The following is a 27,285-nucleotide window of genomic DNA, read 5'->3' as shown; positions in this document are numbered from 1 at the left end:
TGTTATTGAAATGGCATGAATTTTGTTATTACCGTCTGCCCGGGTATATAGCAAATTTAACAATCGATCGGTTATGCTTTTAAATAACTAGAATATTAGTAAAGATATTTGAACGCGATTGACTAAAATTTTAGCTAGTTTTATCAATATAAGTTTTTCAGTCAGAAAATGTATCTTAATTATTTGACAAGTTAAACATTTGAGTGTTTGATTTGTCTTTGTTAGTCTCTCCGTGGTGTTTTCTGAGTAATATTCTATAGTTACCAATAATTTTTGTAAATGTAGGAAAATTGCTTGAAATGTTTTTTGTTTTTTATTTATGTAGAATTAGGTAAAAATAAAAAAAGATGGAAATAATTAATTTTGGGTATATTTCACCATTAACTTTTTAAACTTTAGTTCCTTTATTGAACCTTTTATAATCGTTAAATGAATCGAAATACGTTTGGTGACCTATTTCAAAAATATATATATTCATCCAGATTTCTTTGCAATCTCCTTAATCCTTATAAATGGACAAAACTTTCCGCAAAATAAAACTACCCAAAATCCATCAAAACATATGCCACCATATTTCGGAGAACCTGCTTTTCACCCTCATTGCAAAGAGAGGAGGGGGTAGAACTTTCGGAGCCAAGTGCACATATCATCGTCAAAAGTTTAAACCCGAAACAGATCGTTAAGCAGAGGGAAAATGTGCATGAGAGCTCGGTTCGAGTTCAAAGTGGATGGTTTTCGTGCAGCAGCATCAGAAATGAGTAATGGTACATAATACATAGCGGGGGAGGACTCGCTGCTGCTGCTGCTGCTGCTGCTGTACTGTGTCAGAGCAAAAGGGCATCCTCCAGTCAGTGTTGCCAGTTTGCTTTCCGGCATTTGGCCGCGTATATTCCGGGGGGTGGTTTGGTGCTCTCTATGCCGGAAAAGGGGTTGATGGCTGTATCCTTGGTTGATGCGAATTGGGCAAAATTGTCATATTTTCATGAATCATTTTAACGATCTTAATTTCATATCATAAGAAGTTGGCATGTTCAACAATAGAACAGCGTACCCTACCCTAGCGTGTGAGGACTACAATCTGGTGCTGCACTCTTCAAAAGCAATGCCATACTGCCCCAGCGAAGGACTTTCTAGCGTGGAAAATGGTATTTCAGAGAAGCTTTTTTTTGTTGTATTATTCCCCGAAAAAAAATTATGAAAAACTGCCGGAAAAAATGGTTCCGATCCTTCTGAATGAAGTCACTCGGAGCTGCCAGCCAGGAGGGGCCCCCATTTTTCCATATGTTTCCAGTTCGCTTGGTCGAAAAGTCCTGGGAAAAGCCGGGCCCTAAAGTATGATCCGCACATTCATATATCTTCCAGTTTCCACCCCGCACCCCCTCGTCGCACGCTCGGGTGGGAAATGGTTATGAGCTGGGTTTTTTTTGTTGCCCGTTTGAAGAGTGGGGCTTTTTATTTCAGCGTGCAAGCCGTTGATCATCCGTGCGATACCGATGTGCGATGGAACGCGCGCGCGATGATGGTTTATTAGATATTCCACCACCATCAGAAGTAGTTTGCACTATTCACATTTGACAAACATGCATTTTGCCGGGGTGTGTGATGGTGAGGATAACGGTTTCAAATGTGGGTTTTCCACCCCCTCAAAACGAGAGATGGTGCTTGGAATGCTACCACTTTTCCGATTTATTGCAGCCGGTTATGGAGAGCCACTCGTCGTCGTCCCCAATGTGCGGTGGCGTTGGCGTTGCATTCGGAACTTTGTTCATTTTGGGATACGAAGAGTGAGTGTAACTGAGTGGATTTTTTTATTCACACTTGTGGGAACTGTTTTTTGCAATATTTTGATTACCGAACTGGAGTGAATTGATTGGAAACTAGTTTATTGGCTTCACTACATACAGCTAGCTTCCTTTTAAGAATATTAGAGACTAAAGTATGTGTTTACAGCGGTCTGAATTCAAATATGAGTTTGAGTATTTCTCTTTATAAATATTTTTTTAATATTTGAACATCATTTCCTAAACATTTTCGAAGATCAAGAAGATATTTGAATTTAATGACCAAAAAATATCATTAATTGGCAATATGATCAATTATGGATCACAGAAAAGATGGTCATTAAAATGGCTTGACTCGGGCAGACGGTCATAACAAAATTCATGACATTTCAATAACAAATGCTGTTAAAATAACAGAAAGTGTTTTGGATTCTTCTTGAAAAATCCATTTTTGCATAAGGGGTTAATAACAGTGTATGTTATCATAACAAAATTTGTTATTGGTCTGATATTGGTTGAAAGCCAAAACAACTTTAGAATAATATTTTTTGTTATGGAAGATTACCTCGTACTGTTTTTGAAATGATCGGATTAGTTGTTAAAATAACAAAAAAATCATAACGACGAATAACAAATCTTCTTATAAATAACATTAAACCTAGTATTTTAAAATATCAAAAAAAAAATATTTCCAAGTTATTTCCGTCTGCTCGGGGAGATGATTGATTTTTCAGAACATGTTTTTTTGCCTTTCTTACTAATTTCAGTTGCTTTTACCTGGGCATACGGTAATAACAAAGTTCATGCCATTTCAATAACAAATATGGTTAAAATAACAAAAAGTGTTATGGAATCTTCTTGAAAAATCCAGTTTTGCATAAGGGGTTAATAACAGTTTACATTATCATAACAAAATTTGTTATTGGTCTGAAATTGGTTGAAAGCCGAAACAACTTTGAAATAACATTTTTTGTTATGGAAGAATACCTCCAACTGTTATTGGAATGATTGGATTAGTTGTTAAAATAACAAAAAATAATAACAAAGATTTGTTCGAGGAATAACTCATATTGTTATAAGTCTGTTATTACAATAACAATCCAATAACAATAAAATCATAACGACGAATAACAAATCTTATTATAAATAACATAAAATCTTATTGGCCTAGTATTATGAAATATAAAAAAATGTGTTAACCAAGTTATTTCCGTCTGCTCGGGTACGCCCCACTACAACTCCTCAAAATTTGGGAGCGATTGGTTGAGTCCACACTTTGCGCATTTCATTTCAATTTTGCATGGGAATTAGTATGGAATAACCTTCTATTTTACATTTTGATTTTCATCATTTTTATTTTCCACTATTTTTTTTAAACCAACACAATAGCGTTAAAATTGAGAAAAATTATCTACAATTTACAACAAAACTGGTCTAAAACGTGATTTCCGAGCAAAAAACACGTTTTAGACCAGTTTTGAGGACGCTGTATCTTTTGACAGGAGCAAGATAGCACAATACTTTCTTCGGGAAAGTTGTAGAGAATTTTCTCAATTGTAAGGTATTGTGTTGTTTTCAGAAATTTAGTGGAGAATGGAAAAGACAAAAATCCAAGTGTAAAAAAGTGGATTTTTTCTTGTTAATTCCCATACAAAATTAAATTGCAATGCGCAAAGTGCGAACACAACCAATCGCTCCCCAAGCAGCAACCGAAAAAAAACATATTTTGAAAAATCGACCATCTTGACTGAATTCAGTTAAATTTACTGAAATCTGCACTACTGAAATTTTCAGTAAATGATTTTTTTTTGGAATTTCAGCAAACTTTGACAGCTCTATACAAATTATAAATTAAGTTCAGCGAAAAACTCACTGAAAATATCAGTAGTGCAGTTTTCAGTAAATATTAACTGAAAACGAACATCACAATTGAAAATAAAAATGTGTTGTTTTGTCAGCAACCTGTAAACAAATCTATTGTTTTGTTTTGGTGAACTATTTCACTTTTTGATATTTAATAATTTTTTTCTCTGTAAAATCGCGTTAACTCTTGATGATTTCAAGCAAAACCCTAATTTTTTGACATCAACATTTTTATAACGGTCTTTTCTACAAATTTGTACAAAATTAATATACTCGAAAAACTAACTCTGCAATGTTACAACAAAAAAATGATTTGTGATGTGATGTGAAAAATACATAAAATACAAAATCTCGATGGTTTTAATACAATACAGTATTAAAAGGTGTCAACGTCACAGAAATTTTTAAGTAAATATCTCTCGGTCAATCCGCTTCCCATCATCAAAAATTAAACAACAATCAAAGAGACTGTATCATATCCCAAACATTCTCAATAAACACTAAAGCTAAACGACTAAATCCAGCCCAGCAGCAGCAGCAGCAACAGCAGTGATGCAACAAGCTGGCTCAACAAGCCGGCTTCTGTGTGCTCTGGCTCTGTGGACCATTAATCTTTTATCGCACCGCCATAAACCATCGTCGAATGGGGTGTCCTCTCTGTTCGCAGAGGGTCCAAACATTGCTGGTATAATCCTTGCTCTTTCTCATATATGATGGGAAAGCAACATATACAAATATTACGAGCAACATGATCGGGCTTTCCGCGAAGTGGGATATCTTTATCCTCTTATCGAACGGAATCTGAATAACATTGGGCCGCCATTTTCGCCACGATTTTCGCACTATATAATACATGTCGACGGAGGCAGGAGGAGGGGTTTGTGCTAGGTTTAGTGCACTGATTAATTTTCACAATAAAATCGAACATTCGAGGAAATGCGTGGAATAATCGTGATTTATTACCAGAAAACATTGAAAATTAGAGAAAGCCAGACAGACGATGGTTGCTTTACGATATATCGTTAAAGTGTCCCCTTCCCCAAAATGCAATGACCTCAACGATGTGCGAAACGAAATTTTACCACTCAGAAACTGCTGTTGGCGGTTCTGAATGGTTCTATTTTTGGTATGACAGCAGCCACACATACTCGCATACTCGTGTCTAGATAGGACACGGCGTGACATTTGGTGATGTCATCAGTCAGTCACAGAATGGTACTCAGGATATCCTCCAATCTAAAGTAGCTCGAGGGGATGTGAGCATACACGGTGGGAGATTCAACCATAGATGTATAGTTAGGACAGTACTAGCAACACTTTCTAGCATAGCATAGCATAGCATTGGTGTCTACCCGTAGCTGCTACTTCGTTATTGACCAGGACCCCCAAACATTGCTCCGTGGACCACAGATGAAAAGTAGGAACCAATCATCACCCCTTCGCAATTTTCAAAGGTCCCTATCGTGCTGATCAATACCGACGCCGGCCACGACCAGTGGTAAGACACGGGGAAGTGGATGGGAATGTTAGCCGATACTTGAGTGATGGGACCGCCAAATCGACTGCGTCTCCGACAAAGTATCACATGAGTTTTGAGGGTTAGTAAGATGGGTATGAGGTCAGGATTCACTGTGGTAGGTGATGCGACCATGAGCAATTTGTTTATTGGTTGAAATTTTAAAAATCTTAGGCAGCCGGCTGCGGAAAGATACCTATCTAGGGATTTAAATATAGTATTAATTCGACCGCGATTCTCCAGAAATTCTCCGTCGGCGTGCCTTCCGATCAACGGTGATGTAAGAAGGGCTTCATTCATTAAAATTATTTTATAGCTTAAGCCTTAAAACATATTCGTCGACGTGCCTTCCGATCCTCGATGATATGGAAAGGACTTAATCCAGCAATACGACTTGCTTGTTTTCAAAAATCGGATCGTTTCTATCGAAAACTATATAAAGAGAACACAAATAAAATTCATCGGCCAACGAACGCGCGAACTAAAAATAAATGAAAAAAGAAGAAGAAGAAATCCAATCACCCCATGCACTTGAACAGCGACACAAAAGAGACGGAAAATAACACGAAAAAACAGGACTGCGCGTCCACACAGGCACCGCACTACTGATGCCATTATTTAATTATAATGACCAATCACCCCATGCACTCGAACAGCGACACAAAAGAGACGGAAAATAACACGAAAAAACAGGACTGAGCGTCCACACAGGCACCGCACTACTGATGCCATTATTTAATTATAATGACCAATCACCCCATGCACTCGAACAGCGACACAAAAGAGACGGAAAATAACACGAAAAACAGGACTGAGCGTCCACACAGGCACCGCACTACTGATGCCATTATTTAATTATAATGACCAATCACCCCATGCACTCGAACAGCGACACAAAAGAGACGGAAAATAACACGAAAAACAGGACTGAGCGTCCACACAGGCACCGCACTACTGATGCCATTATTTAATTATAATGACCAATCACCCCATGCACTCGAACAGCGACACAAAAGAGACGGAAAATAACACGAAAAAACAGGACTGAGCGTCCACACAGGCACCGCACTACTGATGCCATTATTTAATTATAATGACCAATCACCCCATGCACTCGAACAGCGATACAAAAGAGACGGAAAATAACACGAAAAAACAGGACTGAGCGTCCACACAGGCACCGCACTACTGATCTGTTAGGACAGTACTAGCAACACTTTCTGTCCATAAACTACTAGTTGTGACAGTTTCAAACTCAAAGAAAATTGAGGAAACCAGACTTGAAAAAGTTTGAAAGTGATAACGTGGATATCAATCTGCCATCTTCAAAAATCTCAGCTTAATCAATACTAGATTATAAGTCTATGATCGAACGTTCACATGTCCAGCAGTCTGTATATTAAATAATAAATTGTAATGAGATTTCAGCGTAGCTCATCAACCAGCAACGTCTGGGCCATGTCGATGGTCGTGACAGTGTATATGACATGCCTCTTGCACTACATGACGGTCGGCCGTTGTCATCGTAGAGTCTGACGACCAGATGACGACATTCCGGCCGAGATAACGCGACATCTGCAAATAGCCACTTCCTGCTGGAATACTTACATGCTCTAAATAAAGGGCCTAGATTCCAGCGTGATAACATGCTGCCAACGACCATCTTGGCACACTATCGTACAAGGAACCCCTTTCATAAATATGTAAATGTAAAATTGATTCCGCTAATAAAATAATCATGAGCTTGGTGCGTTTCTTGAGGACACACACACATTCGACAAGTTTTTGTTGAACATTGAGTTGAGGAGCCAAAAGATTCCCCGCGGAAGATATAAAGCGATCAACGGACAGTTTCAGCAATCACCGTATCCTTTTGAGCTGACAGAAGGGAGCACCTGCTCAACAAACTAATAGATTAATGAAGCTCGTCAAAAACCGAAACTTTGGGAACTGTTCAGCGTCTGCTATAAACTTGTGCTGTGAACATGGGTCTTTCTTCCACTGCTGCAAAAAAATATTTCTCTAGTCTTGTGTTTTTTTCATTCACTATTAATTTTTTTATATGCTATTATTATTATTATGTTATTATTATAATAACACTTAACACACCCTACACAACACCAATGCAATCATAAATTGGAGCGTTTGGTACGGTATGTCCACGCATCCTTGATGTGATCCGTTCTCAGAATTCTCTCTGCGGTAAACACAACGCAATAGGGCTGGCCGCTGATTTCTGGACCCTCCTCCCCCTCGTCTAGAAAATGTATGAAGCGCACACAGCTGTCGATCCCTCCTCCCCCAAACTGCGTTACGTAATTAATGAACCCTCCCATGCTTTCATCGGACTGGCTGCGCCTGTGTTAGATTGGATTAGATTGGATTATATTACATTTTTGCGGGATGGTTGTGATAAGGATTTTCAGATAAAATAGGTACACGTTCGTTTTCAGGTTATATTTATTAAGGTTTAATTTGTCTTTTTCCGCGAAATCCCGTTAAATTTTATGTTTGTGTGAAACTGTAACGATTTTTTTTTAATATTTTATCAAACTCAAACAGGAATAGAAATAATTCAAAGATCTACTTTATAATTAAGCGAGTGAAAATACCCTTGTTCAATTACTAATATAGGGTTAGTGAAATTTGATGACCGTCCGCAAACGGTGTGAAATTCTTGATATTTATAAATTTTCTCAGATCTTTTTTTTCTTCAAACAACTTCAATATTTCAACTATAAAGACTATTTAAGTGCATTTTATAAGTTTTCAATTGAAAAGCTTTATATGAACCATTTGAAGAATTGTTTAAATTTATCAGTTTTTAGGAACTAACAAAATTTGGTAATATTTTTTCACATTAGTAAAAATTTCACTACTATTTAATTTGAAAATTGAAATTTAAAAAAAAATAAGCCTTGTTTCATTCAAATTTAAGTGAAGAGTATTTTTTATCTTCGAAATCTCATTTTAAAAACATGGCAGATTTTTTCTGAGTTCTGTTTAATTTTAACGATATTTGATTAGAGCAACACATGTCTCATGGTGAGAAACATTGGAAAGTGATAAACATTGAATAAAGAAGATAATTTGCGAAAAAATTGAAACTGATAAATTCCGCCGGGGATACAGTGCACAATTTTTTCGCAAATTATCTTCTTTATTCAAGGTTTATCACTTTCCAATGTTTCTCACCATGAGACATGTGTTGCTCTAATTTATACGGTTACCCTCCTTCTGGGTCAAAAACTCAAAATTACTGCGATATTTGATTATTTTGGTGGATGATTCCCGTGAAAGTTTTAAAATGACCCCTTTTTAGCTTTCTGTTCTCATTTTAAATAAAAATTTTGATTTAGTTACAAATTATATTACTTTTGCCCATTGATTTTAAATTTAGTTTTTGAAAAGAGAGATGAAATCCTTAAAAAATAATTTGAATGGGCTTAATGTTGCAGAAAATTCAAACTATTTTACTCATTTTGGATGGACAAGATTGTTGAATTTTTCTTTGATATGAAATTCAATAAAATGTGAACTGCTAAAACAGAAGCAAATCAGCGAAAACGTTTTTGCTTTATTAGTTGAATATCAAAAATGTAGAAAAATAAATGATTATACAGCATGCCCTATATTTTGTTTTAAAATATAAAAAGAGCTCATCCATAAATTAGGTGGAAACTTTTTTGAAAATGATGAGATTTTTTTGTTTCACGTTCAAATTTAGTGAAGATTTTTTTAGTTCATTGAAGAATAATATATAATGAAACATAAAAAGTAGTTTGGTACTGAAAAATTGTGTTACGTAACGTAAAATTATCATGCAAGAATTCATAAAAATTGCAAAAAGACCTTGCGTTATGCGTTACAGTGGGGTAGGGGGGATCGCTCATCTGTTACGATTTGTTACGAAGGGGAGGGGAGGGGGGGGTCAAAAATCCCAAATTTTGCGTTACGTAATAAAAGACGCTCCCTAAGAACACATAGCATTTTGCTTAACCAACCAATTGCACAAAAAATGGTCCAAATTCAACCCCACAGTCTGATTTTGCAGAATCTCATTCCCTCCTTAATTCAGTCTTCCGTAGACTGAAGTAAGACTAATTCCAAACATTTAATCATTGTCTTCAAATTATTCTTCCTCTTCATGTTTTGCAAAAAAAAAAAACCATCCTTAATCAACATTCGCATCGTTCACGCGATCCTGTTTTATTCCCTGTGCACTCCCCCAAAAAGGCTCGTTTTGCGAAACATAAGTGCGCAATTATAATTAGCATAATGAGCTGTTTTTTCACCCCAATACACCCACGCGTATTGCGTAACGAACGGTTCTCACCTCCACGTGGCCGGGGCCAAAGGTGGGCGCCCAGAACACACGATGAAGAAGCGCGGCGCGAAAAGGTATCCGATATCGAGATGAGAGCCGCCGCAACCTTCCGGATGAATTTCATTAATATATTGACTTGATATACACGCACACCAAACTTGGTGTGGTCACGGTGGGTTTGAAAATATAATGTTATTTTAAAATTATTTTTATTGGATTTTAAATAATCATGTGACTCTCACAAATAGATTTAAAATTATTTAAATTAATTTCAAAACACAAAACACACCGTGCTCAGCTAAATTTTCACAAGAATTTTTGACCCCGGGGGAGCGCCAGGCCAAAAGATCGCGTTCCGTGTCGCGTTTTTTTCCAAGGGAGTGTTGATATTTTACCTGGGCGCAAAGGTGCTGAAACCGAAGGAAAAATGATGATGTGCGAAAGATTAATAAAACTCAAACACGCGCGCGCTTTTTCCGGCGAGAACCCGTTTTTCACAGAAGTGACACAGGCGGCAGCAACACACGGCCTGGGGAAAATCATCCACAGAGAAAGAGGCAACATCAGACACATCTTTGAAATGAAGAAAATGATCTAATTTTGTCTCAGAAGTGTGCATGCGTGTGTGGGTTTCTTTGGCAGAACTTCACGTTTCACGGTGGATTTGCGAGTGAAAATAAACGTTCATTCTTGAATTGGGACTTTTAAATTAAAACATTTCTGTCAAAATAATCACACATCACACAATGATCATGTCCCATATTGTCTAGTGGTTAGGATATCCGGCTCTCACCCGGAAGGCCCGGGTTCGATTCCCGGTATGGGAATGTTTTTTTTGCATGATTATTGTAGGTTGAAAATAAGAAGCCAAACCAAATACCGTCTAGAACGTATTTTCACACCAACAGTTGCGAGGATTCGCGTTAAATTTTCGCACCAGCACCAGCACAAGTTCGGCAAAACTTCACCATTTCCGAGAAGCGACGCCTCCGACACCCCAGGCCATGTGCCCAGAACAGGTTCTCAATTACGCTCGAAGTGGCTAAATGAAACAGGCAAATTACGCTCTCGCACTTGGACCAACTTTTACACTGCGGATTGTTGCGCGAGCAAAATCGACAAGCCAATCGAGAAACACGTTCTTGTTGGTAGAAAGGTGTGAGGCGGAGCCGATCGAATTTGGAATAGCAAATAATAAAGTTTGTGCCGTATTAACAAATTTAAGACAAAACATAAGAGCAAATTTGATAAAGCTAACATTTAATTATATGAAGAAAAAACATCTTTGACCTAACCAATTTCTTTAGTGGTTTAGTCGATAATTTGGACACAATTCGATGTCTCTGTGCTCTCTTTTGATAACTAGACAGGAAAACCAGCAAACTTAGTACAAGAGAGCACAGAGGCATCGAATTGATGACTTGTAACGACTTTGTAGTGAGGTTGTTAGTCGCTATAAAATGTAAGACACAGGTTTCGTCTGAGTTTTTGCTGTTTGTAACTCAATTTCTACAAGATTAAATAAAGGATAAAAAATATGTCCATTCAAACACAATTGTTTTCACCTCAAATAGTTTTAATTTTATCTGATTTTGGATCGAAGAATATAAAGATGTTTTCATGCAAAAAAAACCTACTTTCCATTTATAAAAAAATATCTGCGTTCATATTTTGTTTGTTTAAAAATAGAAAAAACATATTTTTTCAATTTTAATGGATTTTGAACGAATCTTCTGGTAATTTGATTTGATTTGCTTTGATTTTTGGTGTTCTAGGTTTATTTTACTATATTAATTTAATTTTCATTTCTCTTTTTATGTTTTGCTGAACCATTGTTCAAAAAAAAAAAAAAGCAAAGCAAAAGTTTGGTTTGTTTACATAGTACAACAAAACATACAAAGTTAAAAATAGAGTGATATTACAACTGAAAATGGTGACAGATTTTGTGTTAAAAATTTATAATTTTTCATCAAGAGCTGATGAAATTTTCATCAGTGTCTGTTGAATTTCACTTTTTACACATCATTTTGTGTAAAATTACTGAAAAAATAGACACAGTCATGCCTTGGTGAAGCACCGCATATGGGGAATACACAACCGTGACGTTCTTAACTGAAACTTTGGGATTTGGGCTATATTGGAGACATTGCTTACAACACTATGAAAATTCATTCTTGCTTGAAAAATTACATTGATTTTTTAAAACATTTTTTCCCTCTAAATATTTTTAAAATTCAATGTTTCTGGGAAAAATACTAAAAATTAAAGTCAAATATGGATATCAAACGATCGTGATTGTTCTCATAAATTTCGATTTTTATAATGGATTTTTATTCGGAAAAAACCCAAAATTTTCACAAAACATAATATTATAGAAAATGAGAAAAAAAAATGTTTTTGCAATGTGGGTAACAACAGATTGAAATTTTTTGAAAAAAAAAAATTAAGATTAATATTTTTTTTGTACATAGTAACAAAAGTACTATTTATTTTCTGTGTGATTTGTTGCATTAAAATAGGTTTAGGTGTTCAAAGTGATTAAAATTACTGTAAAAAGTCCTTCCTATATCATCGTTGATCGAAAGGTACGCTGGCGGTTTAAGTCGTCTGGGTAATCGTGGTGCAAAATTACATTTATTTAGTGTTTGAATATCTGTGCGCGAAAAGCTAATTAGTTTCAAAATTTCACATAAAGTTTTTCTTGAGGTATTTTGAAAACTCCTCATCGAATGATTCCATACCATTCCGTACGTTTTTAATTTTTACTCTTCATTTTGCGGAAAAATTTTAAGGCTTTTGTAGCCTAAGGGATGTAATTATCAAATTTTCAAGTTGGTAAAACTCACAAAAGTCTACAAATGAACTTGAGTTTTATCTGGGTTGAATTTTTCCTGAGTATAAGTTTCTTGAAGATTTGAAATAGGTAGATCACATTTTTTAAACAAATCCTAAACTTGATTTTGTAAATAAGGCAGAAGAATGAGTAAACAATTTTAGTTTTCGAAAATAATCATTTTTGGGAGAAGTTCACAGACATCATCAAGGTTTGGTCGATTGAAATCTATTTTCATGAACTTCTTACTGAGCTTACCTCTGAAAGTGTTTCAATTATAAACTTAAATTTCGATTCGTTCCACCCAACCAGTAAAGCCAAAACTGTTCACCTTAAATCTCAGGTAGAATCGTACGCCCCCGCCCCCAAAAAATGACAGAGATAAATTTAAACCCCGTCCGAAACCTTTCCACGGCGCTGCCGGTTCGCACATTAATTAATTATTGATAGTAATGAATTCATTCCGCGTTGATGGGTGGCAAAACATCCCTCGAACAACAACATCCTGGCAAAAGGAGGAGGAGGAGGAGCATGGGCTGGCTGATGATGGCCCCCTCGACGAATCTGCCACGTGGAATAAAACGCGTGGATCAACGAGTTTTGCTCGTAAAAAGCAAGGAAAATGCGGGTGGTGGGGAAACGCGCTCGTTGAAGAGGACTCTTGTCCACAAACACAAGCCTTGCGTTGTGCGGGGGTGGTCTCTGCTGCTGCTTGTTGTTGTCGTCTGAAAGGGTAATTATATTTGTTTGGAAGCAAATGGCACTCGGCCCCGGTTGGGGAAAGCAAAAGTGTACACACGTTAAAAGAGCCCTAACGAGGCGTGTCAAACGACGAGTTTGTGTGTGTGTGTTGGGTCGTGAATAGTATGAATAATAAGTTGGCAACGAGAGGGGTTTGCGTGGGCGGATGTTGGACAATGCGAATACCCACTTTAGACATTTTACACAATCATTAAAAGGACTTTCTTTTCAATGGAAAAATCCTTCAACATGATTTTAAATTGTATCAACTTGACAAAAGAGCATCAATTACTTTTAAATGATGCACAAGTGCCAACAATTACAGCCATCATTATTGTTATGATGGATCATTTGCGACGAGAGACCCACTCAGTACAATTGAAATATTGTGCCACTTTGGAAAGAGCATTTACGTAACGTTTCCGAGATGGCTTGCCAATAGCACTCAGCCAACAATGTGGAAAATTAAGGATCTCTCATGATTCAAATTGGGTGCAGCCATGCCATGAAATGTAATTCAAACCATGTACACTATTCTGCTCACACTGATTGTCACAGAGAGCTGTGAAAATATGGGTCTGAAACTTAATTAAATTTCACATTCATAAAACATACCAAACTGGCTCGCTGAGCTGTTCGTCATTGTTCGTTCTACCGAATCAGCTCCATGGGATTTTATTTGCCTCGGCTTTCCACGTTTCATATTCGTGTATTTTTGCGATTTTCTTAGTGTTTGAGTTGCACCCACGTAGTATAGAGTTGGTTTCGGGATATTTACACAGGTATAATTGAGATTTGGCTATTCGTTGTAGTTGTGCTATCTCGTCACACGTCAGTTTTTTAACGTTTCAATCGATTTTGAATTAACTTACATCTAAACCTCGCTATTATAAAACAATAAAATGATGTTGTTGGAATTTAGTTGACTTTGAATGAACTTAAATCCAATTGTTATAAAGGTGACATTTTATACGTCTCACAGACTTGTGACTTTTTCATTTTCATCAATCAATATTTTTCTAATCAAATTGAAAATGCACTGTAAATTTGATTTGCGAAAACTTGGGGCAATGGTCTAATTTAAATTAACTCGGGAGCAATTCTCCACCCATCTCTGAAATGGATTTTACTTATATTTTAAGATTTGGCTCAAACTTTGTGGGGGCCTTCCCGATGACCAGAGAAGCCATTTTGTGTCATTGGTTCACCCATAAAAGTCTCCATATTGTTCATACAAAAATGGCACGTAAATATTTTAAAATGTAACTGTGGAGCAATTCCAGCCCAAAACAAGATTTTTTTAGGTACATTTTTCTCGACCCTCTTCGATTTCAATAAAACTTTGTAGACATGTTATCCTAGGCATATATAAACCATTTTTGTGTATATGGAGCCAGTTACACTCGATGATGACATTTGAGAAAGGCATAAGTGTTTTAAATATTTTTGTAATTCGTAATTTAAATATTGCTGCATCTCGAGGCCGTTGCATCGTATCAACAAGTGGTCAAAGACAAACTTGTAGGAAATTTGACAGGCTTTCCGAAAAAATACACCGAAAGAAAAATACACGCCACTTATATGAGATTTTTTGATTTTTATGTTTCAAAGTCAAATTTGAAGGTGAGCCCACGATTTTTTTTCGTTCATTTTTTTGTGAAAATTGCCTAAGATGTTACAAAAAGACTCACGAAAAATGCAGGATGGAGCAACTCACCTAAAAAAATACAAAAATCATTTACTGAAAATGTTTTTTTTTTTTTGAAAAGTGCTTTAAACGTCAAAATTTTCAGAAACCAAACACGAGAGTCGATTTTCCAGACAATTTTACATAAAAGTCTCCATATTGACATTGTCCTAAGTCCAATCCTTGTGAAGTTACAGACTTGATTTTTCAGTCTCGAAAATATTTTTACCAGTAAGCTCGTCCAATTTCCCATAAGTTTGTCTTTGACCACATTTCAATTGGATGTATGGGCTTACAGATATAAGCTAATTTACTATCTAGGTTACTATACTACACTGAAAAAATATTATGTTTTCATTTATGAGCAATGTAATTAGCTTATATCTGTAAGCCCATACATCCAATTGAAATGTGGTCAAAGACAAACTTATGGGAAATTGGACGAGCTTTTTGGTAAAAATATTTTCGAGACTGAAAAATCAAGTCTGTCATAAAGAAATTGCCAAAAACTATCAAAAAACCAATTAAAAAAAAATTATTTATAAAAGCGCTGTAATTTCACAAGGATTGGACTTAGGACAATGGTCAATATGGAGACTTTTATGTAACATTGTCTGGAGAATCGACTCTCGTGTTTGGTTTTGAAAATTTTGATGTTTAGACCACTTTTCAAAAAAACAGTTTCAGCAAATGATTTTTTTATTTTTTTAGATGAGTTGCTCCATTCTGCATTTTTCGTGAGTCTTTTTGTAACATCTTAGACAATTTTCATAAAAATTTTGAACGAAAAAGAATCTTGGGCTCACCTTTAAATTTGACTTTTAAACTTAAAATTAAAAAATCTCATAGAAGTGGCGTGTATTTTTCTTTCAGTGTATTTTTTTTGGAAAGCCTGTCAAATTTCCTACAAGTTTATCTTTGACCACTTTTTGATATGATGCAACGGATTCGAGATACAGCAATATTTAAATTACTAAATACACAAATATTAAAAACACTTACGCCCTTCTCAAATGTCATTATCGAGTGTAACTGGGTCCATATACACAAAAATGGCTTATATATGCCTAGGATAATATGTCTACAAAGTTTCATTGAAATCGGAGAGGGTCGGGTACAACCGATTCCCCATTTGACAAGGAATTGCTCTGTAACTTTTCAAGAATTTTTTTTAATGATTTGGTGTTTTCGGCAAAGTTGTAGATATTGATGAGGACAATTTAGAATAAAATAAGTACACGGATCTTTTTTATTTATCTTTTTTCCAAAAAAGAAATTTTTTTTTTCCCAAAATCCATTTTTTTTATTTTTGAAGTTCTTTTTTTGTATATTTAAGTGGACAAAATCCGATTTTTTTAAGCTATTCAGAAGTATGGACCAAAATTTTGCCGACGAGCTATGATTTATTAAAATTGAAATCATTTACTATAATTTTTTGACCTCATTTTTTCTCATTTATCGAATTTGCAATCGAAAAGAACTTAACAAATTTTTTGATTAAGTTTTCAAAATACAGTACAGACTTGATTATCCGAATGCCTTGAAAAAAATCTTCTTCGTATAACCAAAACATCCGATAATCGAATCACAAAAAAATATATATTTGTTGTCTTATTTTCGATTGTCAAGCTTAAGTATGACCCCTTAACTACTCTAGAATGATTTAGAAATTTTAAATCCATGATGGCGGCCAAAATGGTGGTGATGAATTATATGGAATTGATATGGGTCTCGTGGCGCAGGGGTAGCGGCTTCGGCTGCCGATCCCGATGATGCTATGAGACGCGGGTTCGATTCCCGCCTTATCCACTGAGCTTCTATCGGATGGTGAAGTAAAACGTCGGTCCCGGTTTCTCCTGTCTCGTCAGAGGCGCTGGAGCAGAAATCCCACGTTAGAGGAAGGCCATGCCCCGGGGGGCGTAGTGCCAATAGTTTCGTTTCGAATTATCATTAAATTTTGAGTAAGATGGTCGAAGTCCCATACAAACCTTCAGATAAGCGAACTTATAAAACACATGTGAAATTTCAATCGAGTCTGGACTGTATAGCCACTTAATGTTACATTTTGTCCGAAAAAATCCGTTTTTTTTAAATAGTGTCCATGATTATATTTTATGAAATATTTTTTTTCGAAAAATTTACGAAAATTTCCTACAACTTCGTCTGACAAACATTCAAGATTGGACCAATTGTTGCGGATAAAAGAAAAATAAACAGGATTTTTTTAAAGTCTTACAACTCTCCATTCTAATGTCGTATCTCAGCAACTAATGGTCCAATTTTCAATGTTATAATATGAATCACACGTGAAAAAAAAATCAAAAATCACATTTCAAAAGGGCATAATATTGCATGATTGGCCCTTTGAAATTTTTGTCTTGATTCAAAAAATTTCTGTGTAACAACACTGATGGACACTATTTAAAAATAATTAAAACCGGAAGTTTGTGGGCAAGACTTAACATTGAATGGATATACAGTCCAGACTCAAATCTGAAGGCTTTGGCAAAATATCACTTTGGATAATCGAATCATGATTTTTTTTTCGTTGTCTAATTTTTCATTGTTGAGCTTTCGAATGACTCTCAAACTACCCTAAAGTGATTTAGAATTTTTAATTCCAAAATGGCAATGATGAAATATTCAAAAAATCATTTTTTTTAATTTTACATATATATTTTTTTTGTTCGATCGTGATTTGGTTATCCGAAACAAACCTTCGGATAATTGAACTTCGGATAATCGACACTTCGGATAATCGACACTTCGGATAATCAAGGCTTCGGATAATCGAGTCGGGACTGTATTTTGAAAACGGTGCACCAGATCAAAAAAATTGTTAACTACTAATTCGATTTAACTTAAAAAAATATGGATAAAAAATGTTAAGTACCTACAGGATTTCTTTTTTTTAATCACTTTTTAAAAAAAATCATAACTTGACAAAATGTTGGTCCAAATTTCTGAATGGCTTCAAAGACGTGGGTTTTTTCCGTTAAACATATAAAAAAATCTAAAATTAAAAAATATGGATCTTGAGAAATTGATTTTTTATGAAAAAAACTTAATAAAATAATCTCAAATTTTTTTACCGTGTACCTATTTTTTCTGAATAGTCCTCATCAATATTTGTATGAGTGAACCAATGACACAAAATGGCTTCTTTGGTGATAGGTGAGTCTTCCCTATCAACGTTTGAGTTAAATAAAAAAAAACAAAAAATAAAAACTGTCGAAATCGGCCGATTTTGTAGAGAATTGCTTTGGGGATGAAAATTCATACAAATATTCAGAAAAATTAAAAACTTTATAAAAACATGTCATAACCTTAACAAAAATTTCGATAGTAATACAGTATAATTCTAGAAGTACCTCTAAATTCACCACAAATTCTTGCACACAAATCTGCCCCAGTAATGTTCAAACTTTATCGCAGAGCTTCCAAAATCAAGCAGAACTGATTTTGAAAGTACTCCTTATGACTGCAGGCTGGCACGTGCCTCTGCAGTCCCAAACCCATACCCAGAGTTGCTCAAGTAAGTCAGCCAGAAAGAGGTTTCCCTGTATTTTTTCTCGCTCAGAATCTCGAATGAATTAATAATCAGCTTATTCTGGAACACTCTTCATTGTCCTCCGCTGTCGTCTTCTTGGTAACCGACCGTGTGTCCTTTCCCATAGTACTTCTGTTATCAGGCTCTGCATCGGAACATTACATGGCGGGGAGGTTCGTTTCACCCCACTTAGCCCCACTTCCATCAAACCACGAGGCTAGGTATCACTCACGTTTCCACGTCGATTCGGGACCAGACTGTGTGAACTAAAAAAAAGCACACTAATTTTGATAAGACCTTTCGCCACACATGGTGGCTTTGTTGGCAGGTCATATCATTATGATACGAATTACCAGCCAGCCAGTCCACGACCCACATATGTACGCCACATTGCCTTCTGATGGAGAAATATGTTGCTCAAATGGAACTGCATCCTCTACCCTGGGAAAGAACCAAACTGGAGTTTTATCTTACCCAACAGAGGTGGTCACGATCGCGGGCGTGTTTTCCCGCCCGCCGGCAGTGCATTGCATATCTCGCAAGACTCGGTGGTGGTTTGTGGTGGTCCGTCTGCCAGATGTAATAACATCAGCATAAAATTGTGCAGCGTTGGCTGATGAGCAGTAATGGGCCGGATATCTACTGAAAATGCTGCAGCAATGCAGAGCTGGGTGCCACGCTTTGAATACTAGAGTAATATTTTTAAAATGTTCAATTGAAGACGAAAATTGCGTTATCCTCAACTCAAAAAAGGTCATACTTTATGCATGACTGACATCGTTTACCAAAGTCTGATTCTCCATAAGAATAGAGAAAAAATGCATTTTTTTCTACCAATAAAACTCTGTGATATAATACCATCGACCAATACTTACAAATAAAACTAAACAGCACTTCAAATTTTGACTAATTATATAAAGGTCAGAACTTTTGAATTAGCGGCTATATCTCATATCTATGTTTCATAACTAATCCCTCACTAATTATGTCAAAAACGGACGTAATTCGCCCCTCCTCGCATCCTAAAAATCTGCAGTTGAGTCCCACTCCCATTGTATCCCTCACAATCTCCGGGGGACGAGTTCGTGTTCTGCGTGCACCCAACCAAATGCCCCGTCGGCCATCGCAGACCGGGCTGTCCGTCCCGGCGAGTCCAATCCTTTGTACCTCCGCCGCCGACGACAACGACTGCGGCAAATGGCGCTGATGATGGCGTGAAACAATGGACCGACGAAGGAACAAAATGCAGTAATTTATCTTGGCCATAAAGAATGGATTCTGGACTGAGTCGGTCCTTAACGGTGCTGCTGGACCACTTCTCCGGTGGGACACCCAAAGGCGGAGGGCGCAGGATTCTGGGCCAAATAGAGCACCCTCATCAACCTGCCCGGTTCGGGGACAATGGGATTCGCCTCCTCCCCTCTTGAAGCATAATACCGTGTCGCAGAAAACCTGCGGAATATGTATCGCCTCTCGTTATTACATTGCATTAAATATTCATAAACATGCAATTTTGTAATTCCAGGGCAGCTTTTTGTGCACTCGACCGTGCGACGACTGCTGGGAACGCTACTGACTAAATTGGGCGCAATAATTTTCATGAGATTCGGGAAACCCCGGGACTTCGAGGTTTCGGGAACATAATTGGTCCTGCTGGGCGATTGGGATATTACCGGTTGCTGCTTGGGCCACTGTTGAATGTTTGAATATTTTAAAATGGCTGGACAATGCAAAAGCGATACCGCAAAGTCCGGCGACCAGAGACAACCAAAGTGTTGAGGTTGAGATTGTTTGCACTGCTGGGATTGAGCGAGGTTGTGAATTTTTAATTTTGTGAGGTGAATCGGATAAGTGCTGAAGCCTCAATGACGTAATGTTATAGGTAGTTGAGCAATTCTAGCTCAAATCAGCCTCAAATCGACCTTCTCCGATTTCAATGAAATTTTGTAGACATGTTATCCTAGGCCATCCTAAGCCATTTTTGTGTATATGGAGCCAGTTTCACTCGAGAATGACATTAGAGAAGGGCGCAAGTGATTTAAATATTTTTGAAATTTAAAATTTAAAAATTACTGTATCTTAAAGCCGTTGCATCGTATCATAAAGAGATCAAAGACAAACTTGACAACTTTTCTGAAAAAATACACTGAAAAAAAATCCAAGCCACTTCTATGAGATTTTCCAATTTTAAAAAAAGTTCAATTTTAAGGTGATGCCACGTTCAATTTTTTTGAAGAAATAGCCTTAGATGTTACAAAAAGACTCATGAAAAATGCAGGATGGTATGTTTCTCCTAAAAAAAATACAAAAATCATTTACTAGAACTGTTTTTGTGAAAAGTTGTCTAAACGTCAAAATTTTTATAAACCGATAATGGGAATCGATTCGCCAGACAATTTTACATAAAAGTCTCCATATTGACCATTGTCCTAAGTCCAATCCTTGGGAATATACAGCGGTTTAAAAAATTATAATGTAAAAAATAGGTTTTTTTGTGGTTTTTGGACATTTCTATATGACAGACTTGATTTTTCAGTCTAGAAAACATTTTCAACGGAAAGCTCGTTCAATTTCCCATAAGTTTGCCCCTGACCGCTTTTCAATTGGATGTATGGGCAAACAGATATAAGCTTAAATACATTGCTCACAACTGAAAATAGAATATTTTTTTCAGTGTGTTAGAAACCTGAATAGTAAACAAGCTTACGCAAATATTAAAACGAGTCACATTTAAAAGCTGTCAAAGGCAATCTTATGGGAAATTGGACGAGCTTTTCAGTAAAAATATTTTTGAGACTGAAAAATCGAGTCAGTCGTATAGAAATTGAAAAAAACCTTTACTGAAAGTACACACTTTCAACTACATTTCCTGAAAATATCTCCGTGTCTATCCGTGTCTATTTTTAGATATCTCGATTTGAATTTGACGGGTTTTAATCAATTTATTTATAAATGTTAATCGAAATCATGTTGAATACTAGTTGAAAATCGGTGAATTGAAGGGTAAATTGATCGATTTTTATGGAAAATACTTTGTCTATGAAAAAATACGACAACCTTTCTAAAGTGACCAAATATAAAATTTAAAATACGAACATTAATACGAACAAAATACAACATTTGATTTTAAATACGAACAATTATTTAAAATTTTAATTTACATTATTTTTGGGCTAAAAATGTTTTTATTCATAATTTTAGAATGTGTGTCATAAATTTAAGCATAAACAATGTTTTTTTTCCATAAAATCGATCAATTTACCGATTATTACCACGTTTTCAATAAGATTCCGCTTAAAAATATAAATAAATTGATTAAAAACCGTCAAATTCAAATCAAGATATCTAAAAATAGACACGGATAGACACGGAGATATTTTCAGGAAATGTAGTTGAAAGTGTGTACTTTCAGGTGCATTGCTTGGTTTTGCGCCAAAATGCGCCATTTTGAAAACATATCAACTTGAAAATAGGCTCAAAATCACTTAAAAATGGTTATAACTCCTTAATAAAGGCTCAAAACATTTTGCTGTCTTCGACAAAGATGTGTAACTTTATGTCATAAATAACTCTTCAGAACATAGTAAGCCGCTAAATTGCAAAAATGGCGTATATCTCGAGTAGATTAAGAGCTACAAATTTGACGCCTTCGACAAACTTTCATGAATTTTTTTTCTCTACAACTTTGCCGAAGACACCAAAGCCCTACAACGTCAACCAACAAAGTTAGTTTTTGGTTGACACCCTGGAAGGTCGTCGCCCTGTATGTCAATAACTTCAAAACATAGCCCTTATCAAGTATAACAACTCTTCTGAATACACCATTTGGCTAGGACGTCAAATAAAGGAGTTATCAATTTATTCCACTTAATTTTGCCATTCCGAACACTGTGCACTGTATCTTCCCAAGGATTGGACATAGGACAACGGTAGATATGGAGACTTTTATGTAAAATTGTTTGGCAAATCGATTCCCACTATCGGTTTAAAAAAAAAATACGTTTAGACCACTTTAAAAAAAAGTTATTGTAAATGATTTTTGTATTTTTTTAGGAGAGACATATCATCCTGCATTTTTCGTCAGTCTTTTTCAGCCTATTTTCTCAAAAATCGTGGCAAATCAAAAAATCTCATCGAATTTGTGTGTATTTTTATTTCAGTGTTTTTTTCAGAAAGCTCTCCCAATTTTCTACAAGATTGCCTTTGACCACTTTTTGATACGATGCAACGGCTTTGAGATACAGTAAATTTTAAATAGAAAAATACAAAAATATTTAAATAACTTACGCCCTTCTCAAATGTTACACAAAAATGGCTTATATAGTCCTAGGATAACATGTCTACAAGACGTCTTTTCAATAATTTGCAACCTGGATTGGTAATCTTTTTAGGCATTTTCATACTGCACCCATTTTTCCTTAAAAAAAACCTGTCTCATTTTCATCTCACCTCTATCGCAAGCTCAATGGGTGGAAAAACAGCCAAATCATTCACGTTTTCCCCGGGAAGTACCATCACCATCAACCCTAGAGGAAGAGGGGTGCTGACTTGATTGAAGATTAGAAACTTTAAAAGCATCAGCGCCACGCCACGCTGTGTGGGGGAAAAGTTTTTTCCGGTGTTGATTTTCTCGTTCGTTAGCAAGGGAAAACAGCAGCGCAGCTGCGAGAAAAACGCACATGTGCCGTAGTCTTCATAGTCGTGAAGTTGATCCAAACGTACTTGCCATTTATCTAATTCCCAGGAAGAGGAGCAATGTTCACAGCAATGTAAGCAGCGCTGATGTAGCAAATTGCTGAGCTAGAAGAAAATGAATCTGCACTGCACTGAACCCTTTCACAAAATTTCCCAACCTGCTGGATTGAAAGCAGCTAGAGAAGCAGCTTTGTGCTTGTGCGGAGCAAGCATTTATCTACTTAGGGGAAGAGTGCACTAAAAGGGCTTGGGGTCGGGAGGGCTGTAGTGGCAGCAGGTCATATACGATGATTGCAAAATACTTTCGGGTTGTTTAATGGTGCTTCCGAGAAGCAGGTCAGCAGGTCTGATTTGGTGATTTGCTACATTTCGTGAGGGAAAGCAAATGGTACGATTTTGAGTAAACAAAATTTTGATTAAATTCTAAATTGAGTCATTATTATTATTACATACTATACGGATTTGTTTGTAAGAAAATATGCTTTACAACAATATTTTAGAACTCTGACTATTCCTGCATATGTTTAAATAATTACATATACAGCAATTACATTTGAAAAAAGCCTAACCCGAGAACATGTTGTCGTATTGTGCTTAAAATGTGCTTGACCGGGAATAAGTAGACCCGTATTTTGCATCGTTAGTTTGTCCATATAATTTTTCTTACAAATTTGGCAGCTATCCATACAAAAATGATGTATGACTCAAAAATCTGTGTCTTTTGAAAGATTTTTTTGATCGATTTGGTGTCTTCGGCAAAGTTGTAGGTATGGATATGGACTACACACAAATGATGCACGGTAAAAAAAATTTGGTGCTTTTAAGCCACTGGGCCCTTAATTCCCCTTGTTATCACTAAAATTTGATTTTCAAAAAAACACTATTTTTCTGATATGTTTTAGAGGACATAAAATGCCAACTTTTCAGAAATCTCCAGAATGGGCAAAAAAATCATTGACCGAGTTATGATTTTTTGGAACAATACAATTTTTTTTCAAAAAATCGAAAAATTGGTCGCAAAAAATTTTCAACTTCATTTTTCGATGTAAAATCGAATTTGCAATTAAAAAGTACTTTAGTGAAATTTTGATTAGGTGCACCGTTTTCAAGTTATTGCCATTTTTAGGTAATTTTTTTTTGAAAATAGTCGAAGTTTTCCATTTTTTTAAACTAGTGCTCATGTTTGCCAACTTTTGAACAAAAAATTTTTTGAAAGGCTGATAAAATTCTCTATGTTTTGCTTTTTTGAACTTTGCTGATACGACCCTTAGTTGCTGAGATATCGCCATGCAAAGGTTTAAAAAAAGGAAAATTGATGTTTTCTAAATCTCACCCAAACAACCCACCATTTTCTAATGTCTTTAACTTAAAAACGGTGCACTTTATCAAAATTTCACTAAAGTACTTTTTGATTGCAAGTTTGATTTCACATCGAAAAATGAAGTTGAAAATTTTTTGCGACCAATATTTCGATTTTTTGAAAAAAAAAAAATGTATTGTTTCAAACAATTATAACTTGGTCAAAGATTTTTTGCCCATTCTGGAAATTTCTGAAAAGTTGGCATTTTATGTCCTCTAAAACATATCAGAAAATAAAAAAAATAAAAATTGTATTTTTTTGCAAACCAAGTTTTAGTGACAAAAAGTGAAATAAAAAATCACATTTTTTACCGAGTAACATTCGTATCAGTGTAGTTCATATCCATAGCTACAACTTTGCCGAAGACACCAAATCAATCAGAAAATTCTGTCAAAAGATAACGATTTTTGAATTTTTACATATCATTTTTGTATGGACAGCTGCCAAATTTGTATGGACAAACTAATGATGCAAAACCGCTTCTTTGGGCATACTGAAGGCACCAAAACTGTTTCAGCCAGATTAAAAAATACAAAACTAAAAATTAAACAAAAAAGGCAGATTCCGTAGAGATCTGCTCTACTGCGACCTTCGCACATTCAAATTTAGCAGCTGTCCATACAAAAATGATAGATTTAATTTCAAAAATCTGTATGTTTTCAAGTTATTATTTCATCCGTTTGCTGTCTATGGCAAGTATGGATTAGGACTACATTAAAATTGTTTTGCTGATTTTAAAATCACTTTTTATTACTCAAACAAATAAAAAAAAAACTATTTAAAAAAAACTGTTTTCGGCGTCATAAAATGTCATCTCTTCAAAAAAAATACAGATAGAAAATCTTTGACCAATTTTTTCGTTTCTAAAAAAATCAAGCAAAAAAATTTAAAAATTTGACTTCATTTATTAAAATAAATAAAACTTAAGTGAAATTTTGATTAAGTGCACCGTTTTCAAGCTATAATCATTTTCGTGTAACTTTCCTAAAATAAGTAACAATTTTAGAATTTTGATAACAGTGCTCACGTTTGCCCACTTTTAAAAAGAAATCTTTCAGAAGGCTGAGAGAATTCCCTATTTATTGTTTTTTAACATTTGAAAGATAAAAATCAGTAGAAAATATTCTTTCTTAGTGTTTTGTTGAAAAAAATAAAGATTTGTGAAATTTTCTGATCTTTATTAAAAAATATTTTTAAATCAAAAATTCAAAAAAGGTTTTTTGAATGGGCTAAAAACACTTTGTATTCATAACATTATCAATGATTTTATGTCCATTCTGAAATTTTCTGAAAAAAAATCATCCATATTGAAATAAAAGTGTTCTTTGCAATTCATTTGTAGTCACAAAAAGTGATTTAAAAATCTTAAAAATATTAATCCTTCAAATTTTTTTTCTGTGTAACCCCATAAGGGTGCCCAGAAAAAATGACCCCCTGCTCCACAAGCGGAAAACGGTTTATTGGGTTATTTTAAGCATCTGTGTAAATTATGAGCGAAATTGGATGAGATTAACTCATTGATACCCGAGCCTAAAGTTGGTTAAAAATATGTTTTTCATACAAAAATGACCATACAAACTTCACCTCCGAGTATCAATGGGTAAATGATTACCGATTTTGCTTTTATTTGGCCCAGAGTCCTAAAATAGCTCAAGGAACAATATTCAGCTTGTGGAGCGAGGTTTTGAAAAAAGTGCCATATTCTGGGCACCCTAATCCCCATCCAACTTTGGAGAAAACAAATGTCTTTCAAAAAGCATAGATTTTTATATTTTTCATTTTCCCATACCGTTTTGTATTGGCAGTTGCCAAATTTATATGAAAGTTTTATGGACAAACAGATGATGAAACTCAAAAATTCAAAATAAAAATTGAAAATGGATAGTTTCGTAGACAATTGCCCAATAATAACAATTGTGATATATTTTGGTTGGATTTTTTATCAATTTTAAAAACCCGTTGTATCTCATTCTCAACCAATTTTCGAATGAGTACCAGTTGTCTTATAAAGAATCTCGCTGTCGTGACGAAACCCCATAAACCCAATGGCATCACAGCAAATAATTCACGAGAGAAATCTCATTTGCGATTCATCTTGATGAATCAATTGTCTTTCATTAAACGACGCTTTTTCCCCGGCCCGCTTGAAGAGAAAAGCTCCCCGTCATCCTGAGCCAACCAACCAGCTTTTCCGTCTGACTTTTGGCGCTCTTCTTTGCTTGGCTCACGAACGGGGAACGGAACGAATAAAAATTTCAACAGAAGCTAAATAAGCGTGAAGACGTTGAATGAAAACGCGATGACAAGCGCTGGGACAGAGATTGCACGTCAGGGTCTGGGACAGAGAAAGAGAGTGGTGGGAAATTTGCGAAAATGTGCTGGAAAAATCGCGTATTTCATCTTCGATGCTCTAGCTAGACTGTTTGAAAATGGGGTTGTGCTGGGTTGGGAAAACTTCACGCTTTCAACCAAACTTGCGACGTTTGGTAGTCTATTGTGTGATGTTAGGGTGGTGCTTGAATTTTCAAAAAAATTAGAAGATGCTTGAAAATATTCAAAACTATTAAGTGATATAGATCCTTTTCAAATGATTCATTCAATAAATTATTTATTTAAGTTGTAAGCTCGAATTTATAACAACCAAGTTGTTAAATTCCATGAAAAACGCCACATCACTAGAGTCATCATAATCATTGCCATCATCTCACTCGTCATTCCGCTATTTTCCCGCAGCTTGTTGGTCCTTTCGCAGAATCAACAATGAATAAGTATAGACCAACAACGACAACAACAACAGTGCCACAAGTGGATCCCAATCGGGTTCGCGAGAGAACTCACCAGGGGTGTGGAAAATTTATGCAAACACACCTGACCCACACCTGCTTCCAATCCCGACCAGTGGTTGTTCATGCATTACGTTACTTGAACTCGA

At 35.7% G+C, this 27,285-nt stretch overlaps 1 non-coding gene across 1 annotated transcript; it reads left to right on the top strand.

Annotated features, from left to right (window-relative positions):
- The first annotated feature begins 10,242 nt into the window (after window positions 1–10,242).
- On the top strand, window positions 10,243–10,314 carry Trnae-cuc. The gene has a single exon. It is a non-coding gene; the product is annotated as a tRNA-Glu (tRNA).
- The last annotated feature ends 16,971 nt before the right edge of the window (window positions 10,315–27,285 follow it).

Source organism: Culex quinquefasciatus, chromosome 2 (assembly GCF_015732765.1).
Source record: "Culex quinquefasciatus strain JHB chromosome 2, VPISU_Cqui_1.0_pri_paternal, whole genome shotgun sequence".
NCBI classification, from domain to species: domain Eukaryota; kingdom Metazoa; phylum Arthropoda; class Insecta; order Diptera; family Culicidae; genus Culex; species Culex quinquefasciatus.
This window is presented reverse-complemented; position numbering and strand designations above follow the sequence as displayed.